The sequence below is a fragment of the Bos mutus genome, chromosome 23, assembly GCF_027580195.1.
Source record: "Bos mutus isolate GX-2022 chromosome 23, NWIPB_WYAK_1.1, whole genome shotgun sequence".
Lineage (NCBI taxonomy): Eukaryota > Metazoa > Chordata > Mammalia > Artiodactyla > Bovidae > Bos > Bos mutus.
In genome coordinates this window covers 23877611-23886078 of record NC_091639.1, presented here as the reverse complement: position 1 = coordinate 23886078, position 8468 = coordinate 23877611, and positions in this window count along the sequence as shown.

The following is an 8468-nucleotide window of genomic DNA, read 5'->3' as shown; positions in this document are numbered from 1 at the left end:
GGCGGCAGCCCACCAGGCTCCCCCATCCTGGGATTCTCCAGGCAAGAACGCTGGAGTGGGTTGCCATTTCCTTCTCAATGCATGAAAGTGAAAAGTGAAAGTGAAGTCACTCCAGTTGTGTCCGACTCTTTAGCGACCCCATGGACTGCAGCCTACCAGGCTCCTCCGTCCATGGGATTTTCCAGGCGAGAGTACTGGGTGGGTTGCCATTTATATTCAAATTACAAGTTATCCTAATGTTAGTGGGCTGTACAGTCCATGGAATTCTCAGGCCAAAATACTGAGTGGGTAGTGGGTAGCATTTCCCTTCTCCAGAGGATCTTCCCAACCCAGGGATCGAACCCAGATCTCCCGTGGTGCAGGCAGATTCTTGCACTGAATGAATGAATGGATCAAAGAGCTCCCCTTCCTCCTGTGATAAATGTGAGCTGAATTATATCTTTCAGATCCCTCCCAGTTCCAACACCCCAAACACTAATCTAGTTACCCAAGTCACCAACCTGCCACCTTCAGCTCCAAACCAGCCTCTTCATAGAAGTGTCCTTTTCTGAAGAAGCAGGTGTACAGCCCATTGTCAGAAGCCTGGACCTCTGGATGCACGGCAGCATATCCCTGGTTGAGAAGGCCCCCACCAGCGAGGTCCGCCCTGCGTGAAGGAGCCATCAACTCCTCCTTCTGCTCCTGTCGGTTCTGATAGGCAAACACGGCTTCCAAAGACTTGAGCGGAACCACCTCAGCTCCATGTCCTCTGCACTCACAGCTGGAAATAGGGAGCACGGCAGCACAGCTTCTCCACCCAGCACTGCCACGATGGGGTGCAAAGGGCCAGTCACCCGGAACTTCTCTGTGAACACAGAGACGGCAGTGAGAGAGGAGGAGAGATGCAGACCGAGGGCAGGGGACACACAGCATCAGGTGGGAAGGCCCCAGTCTCGGATGAGATGACCACGGGACTGATGGATTGAGCTTGATGACTCTGAATCTGGGCAACATCTCTGATCACATTTTTGTGACCCAGAAACAGTTTCAAGGAGAATCCCTCACTCTCCTGTTCTCCTGTCCCCAGGCCCTTCTGTGAAGGCCCTCAGTGTGAATATGCAACAGAATCGTCATGAGATCAGGGGAATCACAACTGGCAGGACCCCCTCCACCCCCAGTACACCTTCTGATATAGTAGGTCTGGGGTGGACCCAAGGATATGCCTTTGTAAACAGTCCCTGGGAGGCTGATACTGATGCTCCATGGACCACACTTTGAGAACCACAGCTCTATCCTGCCCCCCACTCCTTGGGCAGGACTGAACCCTGAACAAAGTTCATACCCGGGGTCTAGGTCAGAAATTCTTGATCACCAGCCACACCCGGGAGCTACTCTATTCCAGCCCTAACTTTATCATGTGTGTTCAAGACTTTCTCCCTGGCTCAAATGTGCACTAAAACCCAGATCCAAATGCTATTTTCGTTAAAAAGCTGCCTTTCTTCTCATCACCCACAGGAATCCATATTCATCCCACTGACATCTTCCCAGAGCCTTTGTCCTTCTGAGACCTGGTGTTGGGTCACGACATGACCCCTGTGTGAGACAGCCCTGCTGGATCTCCAAAGAAAGATTTCAGCTGCTCAGAGTTGGTCTGAGTCACCGTTGTCTCTCACCTGGAGGACAATGGTACATTGGGCTCCCTGGGTCTCCTCTCCCCACTCCCATGGGGTGAGGGCCCACAATCAGCCCCTCACCATGAAGGACAGCCCACTCTTAACAGCTGTACACCTTGTCCCTACTCGGCTCAAAGCCTTGCCATGGCTCCTCAGTCCCCTCAGTGGACCTCAGGCCCACTGAGGTTGAACCCCGGGGCCTCCCTGACCCCTACTCCTGGTTTCTCCCTCTCACACACTCTGCTCCAGCCAGGACTTGCCTCCACAGTCCTTTGAGCATTACAGGCACACAGGCAGCTTTGCACTGGCTCTTCTCTCCTGCAGAAACCATCCTTCCACTGGAACGGTCACAGACTCACCCCCTCCTCCAGGTCTTTGTTCTCCTCTCCTCTCCCTGCTGGTGCCTGCTTCCCACCTCCCCACCCCTGGCTGCCTCCCTGCAGCCTCACTACTCCACTGCCCCTCCTCTCATCTCTTACAACAAACTGTCAATTACAGTCTTCTGTGCATTTCTTACTCACAGCCTCCTTCTACATTGTAAACTCTATAAAGATAGGATCTGTCTGTTTTGTTCAAGTACAGCACCTAATGGACTTCCCTGGTGGCTCAGATGGTAAAGAATCCACCTGCAACGCTGGAGACCCAGGTTCAATCCCTGGATTGGGAAGATCCCCTGCAGGAAGGCATGGCAACTCATTCCGGTATTCTTGCCTGGAGAATCCACATAGTCAGAGGAGCCTGGCGGCCCCATCCACAGGGTCACAAAGAGTCCGACTCGACCAAGTGACTAACACTTTCACTTTCTTACTGTCACATTTTTGTTCTTTTTATTTTATATTGGAGGATAGCTGGTGGCTCAGTCGGTAAAGAATCCGCATGCAATTCAGGAGACCTCTGTTTGATCCCTGAGTTGGGAAGATCTCCTGAAGGAGATCATGGCAACCCACTCCAGCATTCTTGCCTGGAGGATCCTTGTGGTCAGAGGAGCCTGGCTGACCCCAGTCCATGCTGTTTCAAAGAGTTGGACGTGACTGAAGCAACTTAGCACACAACACATAGACATTTAACAATGTTGTGATAGTTTCAGGTGGACAGCACAGGGACTCAGCTATACATATATGTGTATCCATTCTCCCATGGTAACATTTTTCATAGTTGCCTTTTTTGCTGCAAGGCATGCATGACCAGGCATCCTAACCAGCTACAAACTTATGCCTCTGCAATGGAAGCATGATGTCTTAAACACTAGACCTTCAGGCAAGTCCTGATAGTTGACTTTTGAAAACATCATAATCTCCACATTGGAAACTGTCAAGGTCCCTTATTTTATGGTTTAGAGACTCTTCTCAATTATATAATTACAGTTAGTGCCTGGGGAAGCATCATAATTATTCTAGAGAAAGGGTTCTTTGAATACCCACCCACTGCTGGTGGAGAGAGCCGGCCTAGCTCCCGGGGACCCACACAGGAAGGGGGTGGGGACACACTCACCTGTGGACCCCCCAGTGGGCAGCGGGAGGAGGAGGAGCAGCATGGTGAGGTGGCAGAGCCCAGAGCCGCGGGAGAAGTCCTCCATCTCTTCAGAGCTGGGGAGACACAGGGCAGAAGGCAGACCCAGGGCTGGCCCAGAGCTCAGGGACCCCAGTGGGGAGGAGGGCTCAGGGCCAGAAACAGTCCTGCAGGAGCATAGCCCCCCCCCGGATCCCTGTGCTGATGAGGTGCTGGGCTCCCCACAACTCTGACACCCAGAAAGCACTGAGCCTGGGCTCCTCCCAGCCCTGTGGAAGCCTCTGTGGAGCTAAACAACCTCAAGGTTTGCTTGGGAAAATGCCCCCCTTGCCTTCCCACCCCAATGGCACCTGCAGCCCAGCCCGCTCTGCCCAGAACACCAGGTGCTTCCTTTCCCAGCACCGGGGGCCCCGAGCTGGGACCATCCTGCATCTCCCCATTATTCACAACCACCAGTGATGCCTGTCCACCAGTTAGGGACAGAGACCCAGGTTCAGCTCCTCACTGTGAAGTACAGGCCAGCTCCTCACTGTGAAGTACAGGCCAGCTCCCACTTGGGGCCCCACAAACGTCTTCCTCGAGGGGACTGTGGGTCCTTCAGAGGCACTGTGAGCTGCCTTTGCTGCTGGGTTAGTTCACCTGCACTTCAACCCCACCCAGCCCTTTCCTGCAGGGACCAAGGACAAGGCCCGCACCCAGGTGCCCAGTCAGTCCCCACAGAGGGCTTAATCCTCATCCCCACTGAATTTAAAGAAGATTTCTGCATTGGGATTGGAGATCCCGGTGGAAACAGAGCAGCCGAAGTTAAAAAAATGAGTCCTTGTCTGAGAAAAGACCCCAAAACACTAAATGTTTGAGGTGAGGGAGGAGGTAGCTTAGGGTCCTGGGAAGGACAGATACTAAGGGCTAAACGCTGAGTCCTCCCCCCAAGACTGGGCCCCTGTCTGCCAAGTTTCTTAACCATCTTTGTGTTATTCCTCATCTGCAAAATGAGGATATTAACGGCATTTCCATCTCAAGGTTTTCATGAGAATCACATGAATTTATATTTGTAGTCACTACATGGAATTAGAAAACAGCCTATTACTAGTAAGTGCTACAGCAATAACACTGAAACAAATGAGTGAAGGTACCCCCCTCACTGTGGTGGTCCTGGGTCTCCCTAGAGCCACCCCACCATCCAGCACCACCCACCCTGCCCCCACCCCGCCCCCTGCTCAGCCTCCTCCTCAACTCTGCTGCTCCCTGCTTGCTCTTCTCACCCACAAGTGTCTTCAAAGCCCACTTACCTGCTCTGAAAGGCCAGGACTTCAGGGGCGTCTCTAAACTCAGCAGCATGAGAAGGTTCAGGGACCCTGGCAGACCCCAAATCTGCCCTCAGAATTCGCACCTGAAGTTAGTCACTCAGAGCCCCAATCCTGATCCAGATCCAAGTCTGAGTTCCTCATGTCCGGGGCCGGGTGGTCTCAGGAGAGTGGAGAAGCAGCAGAGCCCGGCCCAGGGGTGTCTGCAGAGACCAGACCATGGGACTCTCGGAAACGATCCCGGACAGCTCAGTCCACCCTTCTCTGGTTCCTTCACTATTGCAAAGTGAAACCTGGAAAAAGCAGTCCCGGCAGACTCTGCCCTGCCCTCTGGACAGTCACCCGGTTATCAAGAAGGAAACAGCCTGATCGGAGCAGCAACAAGAGAGTGGATTCAAGTGAAGCTGAAACCACCCTGAGGGGGACACAGACACACACTCGATGACTGTTCTCGACAAGTGCTCCACTCCAGGTTGGCAGGCTTCTAACCTTGGAAGCGGGGCCGTGGGTGGCACAGCCAAGACTAACATCTAGCCCCTGCTGGTCTGTTTGCACCAGCTGCTCACCACTGAAACGATTCCATGTCGGCTGGTAAATTGCGCCGAGAATGGCCCCCAGCCTGGCTGATTTTTCTTCCCCAACAGGTGACCCAGGAGCTCTCACAACCTGGTCCCCCATGGGTTAACCTGATATCAGGAGCTTCCGGGACCAGCTCCAGGCTGAACAGACAGTGCCCTAAGGCTTGTTAAGATTGTGTGTCACCCAGTGCCATCCAGATCCCCTCCCAGCCCGGTTCCAGTGAATACCAGGCAAGGCCTGATCCTCTGGTCTCAAAAAAAAACAAACGAACCCAAGGAGACTGGCTTTTCCTCTTCAGCTTATCCCATCCTGCATTTTCCTTACCTAGTAAAGGGCACCTGTGTTCACTCAGTTTTCTCTGCCAGAAACTTGAGGGGCATCTTTCACACACCACTCTCCCACCAGTGTGCTTCTAGCACATTTAAGATTTTTCACAAATTCACGTCAGTGGCCAGTACATACTTCCAGACTGCCATCAATTCTCCATAGTCTCAGAGTAGTCTCCTCCCGGGTCTCCCACCCCATCTCCATCCCCACCCCCTCCAGTGCATTTTCCTGCCCGGGTCATGAACCTCTTATTAGTAAGTCCTGTCACTGAAGACACTTAGTCCAGACCCCTCACAGAGGAGGGAGGGGTTAGAGCTGCAGGGAGACTGCCCCTCCACGTCCTCCCCTAGCCTTCAAAGCCAGCCCACCCCACCCCCAGCTCCACACGACTCCACAGGAAGCAGGAGCAAGCAGGGACCTTGGACTCAGAAAAGTCCCAAGGTTTTCTGACCAGAAAGCTTATCTCACCAGCCCTTTGAGTCCATGTTGGGAGGGGGAATGGGTGGGAACGACAAAGTAGAGGGAATGTTTAGCACGCTGCAAGAACACTTGAACACAGTGGCAAGATGGACAAAAACAGCCAACTTCACTGCCCACCCCACACCCCCGCTCCCGCCAAGGCATCAGGGTCCTGTGCCAGCTGCCTTAACAAGAAAGACTGCTCACTGGCCACAAATGATTTTTCTTTTTCAAATTATAAATTATCCTAATGTTAGTGGGGTTATCCTGCTGCTCCTGCTGCTGCTGCTAAGTCGCTTCAGTCGTGTCCAACTCTGTGCAACCCCATAGACGGCAGCCCACCAGGCTCCCCATCCCTGGGATTCTCCAGGCAAGAACGCTGGAGTGGGTTGCCATTTCCTTCTCCAATGCATGAAAGTGAAAAGTGAAAGTGAAGTCACTCAGTTGTGTCCGACTCTTAGCGACCCCATGGACTGCAGCCTACCAGGCTCCTCCGTCCATGGGATTTTCCAGGCGAGAGTACTGGAGTGGGTTGCCATTTATATTCAAATTACAAGTTATCCTAATGTTAGTGGGCTGTACAGTCCATGGAATTCTCCAGGCCAAAATACTGAGTGGGTAGTGGGTAGCATTTCCCTTCTCCAGAGGATCTTCCCAACCCAGGGATCGAACCCAGATCTCCCGCAGTGCAGGCAGATTCTTTACCAGCTGATCCACAAGGGAAACCCAAGAATACTGGAATGGGTAGTCTATCCCTTCTCCAACAGATCTTCCCGACCCAGGAATCGAACCAGGGTCTCCTGCATTGGCAGGCAGATTCTTTACCAACTGAGCTATGGGAAAGCCCTTTTTTCAAATTACAAATTATCCTAACATTAGCGGGGTTAATATTTTACTTTCCTTTTTAACACATATAGCAGATCTAAGCCATAAAACAAATGTGAATGTAAAATGAATTGTAATTTTAAAATGTGACAGTTTATAAAAAGGATTAAATCCCTTTTCTTAAAGAGATAATTAATAAATTAATTGACAGTGTTAAGGTGAAAAGTTCACTGTACTGCAGGAAAAAGCTGAAGAACTGTTTTCTGCTTATTTACGTAAAGACACACAAACACAAGCACACACAAAGTGATGGCTTGTTTTGACTTTACAATTTTTCCTTTCTTCTCTCAGCACAGTTATCCTGGCTGGTGACCAGGCTTTGCCCTGGAAGTCTGCTGGGCAGAGCGCAAGGGCACAGCTGGGGCCAAGACCTTCCTCTGAACCTGCACTTCTGCCCCTCCTCTGAGTAAAAACAGCTCCTCCCAGAACAGGCTGTCATCTCCAAAACTAGAATATCCAGCAAAGGCAGCTCAGGACACCCTAAGCCCCTCAGGCTTTCCTGAGAGTGAGTGCTGCCCGGCCTATCCAGAGATCAGCTGCAGAGCCCATCTGGCCCACAGCACCAACCCCACCACCCTCTGAGTAGACAACTCACTCTGATTCCAAAGTCTGAGATTCCTTCCAGGCGACGTATGTCCCACTCAAACCCTGAGATGTGTAAAGGTAAAGGAGGGAGACTGGGGAAGAAGACAGTCTTATAGAAAATGTTATAAATTTTATTACTTTGATGAATAACAAAAGAAAATAAAAGATTAGAAGGAAAGGAACCAGAAAAAGATAGTGCAAGGGAGGGAGGGAGAGAAGAAGCCAAAAGTTAGGGGTAGGATCCCCCTGGCATTCAGCCCTGGCAGATCTGCCCAGAGTGTGTCAAACACGTTCCCCAGTCACTGAGATGCCAGTGAATTTTACAGAGATGAGTTACTGCACTGCCCACATGCATGACTCACTCAGTGACCTAGGAAGTATTTACTCACTCTCCCAAGCCCATAGGTCAAGCCCACCCATGGCCAAGGGTAAATCAGGCAAGTCTTGCTTGGAGGCATTTGAGTACCAATTTCTGGGAAAGGACTGAAGTTCTGGCACTTTGGCCTCCATCCCTGAGAGAATCAGAGGAGAGAGGTCTGGTGCAATAGAAGCGGGAGAGGCCTGACCAACCCTGAGAGGCTGGTTCCAACAGTCCCTAGGATGCCCACCCTGTTCCTTCATGTCAGGAGACTTGTCTCCACAGGCTGGGTTGTGGGCTAAAGCCCTGAGGCCAGGCCCTGCTCTCTAATGATGTCACCAAATACTTAGGCACACTGTTCACCCAGCGCCAATTTTACTCTGAGCAGCTCATACTTTATTATAATCCTCAGAGGAAACTCTTACTTTCTTCATTTTACAGCTGAGATGAAAGACTCAGGAAGGGACCTGCCCAGAGTCATGCCTGTGTGTGTCAAACCCACAGGTTCAAGGCCCCCCTAAAGCTCAACTGAGCCCTAAACGGGAGCCCCCAGGTAGGGGAGAACCCGCCCCAGGGGTGCCCTAGGGATCTGGGGGCAAGAAGGGAGGCAGAAGAAATGTTAGAAGTTCTACTATAAATGCTCTAATCGATCTCTTTTAGTGTGTTATTTGTGTTGATTTTTACAATCTGTACAACATTTGTATATGTTAGGCATATGTTTAAAATACATTACTGAAAGGAGTGCATGATCTAGAAAGTCTGGAGACCCAAACTCCAAAATTTCGCTCCAGAAATCCTCTCTAAAGCAGC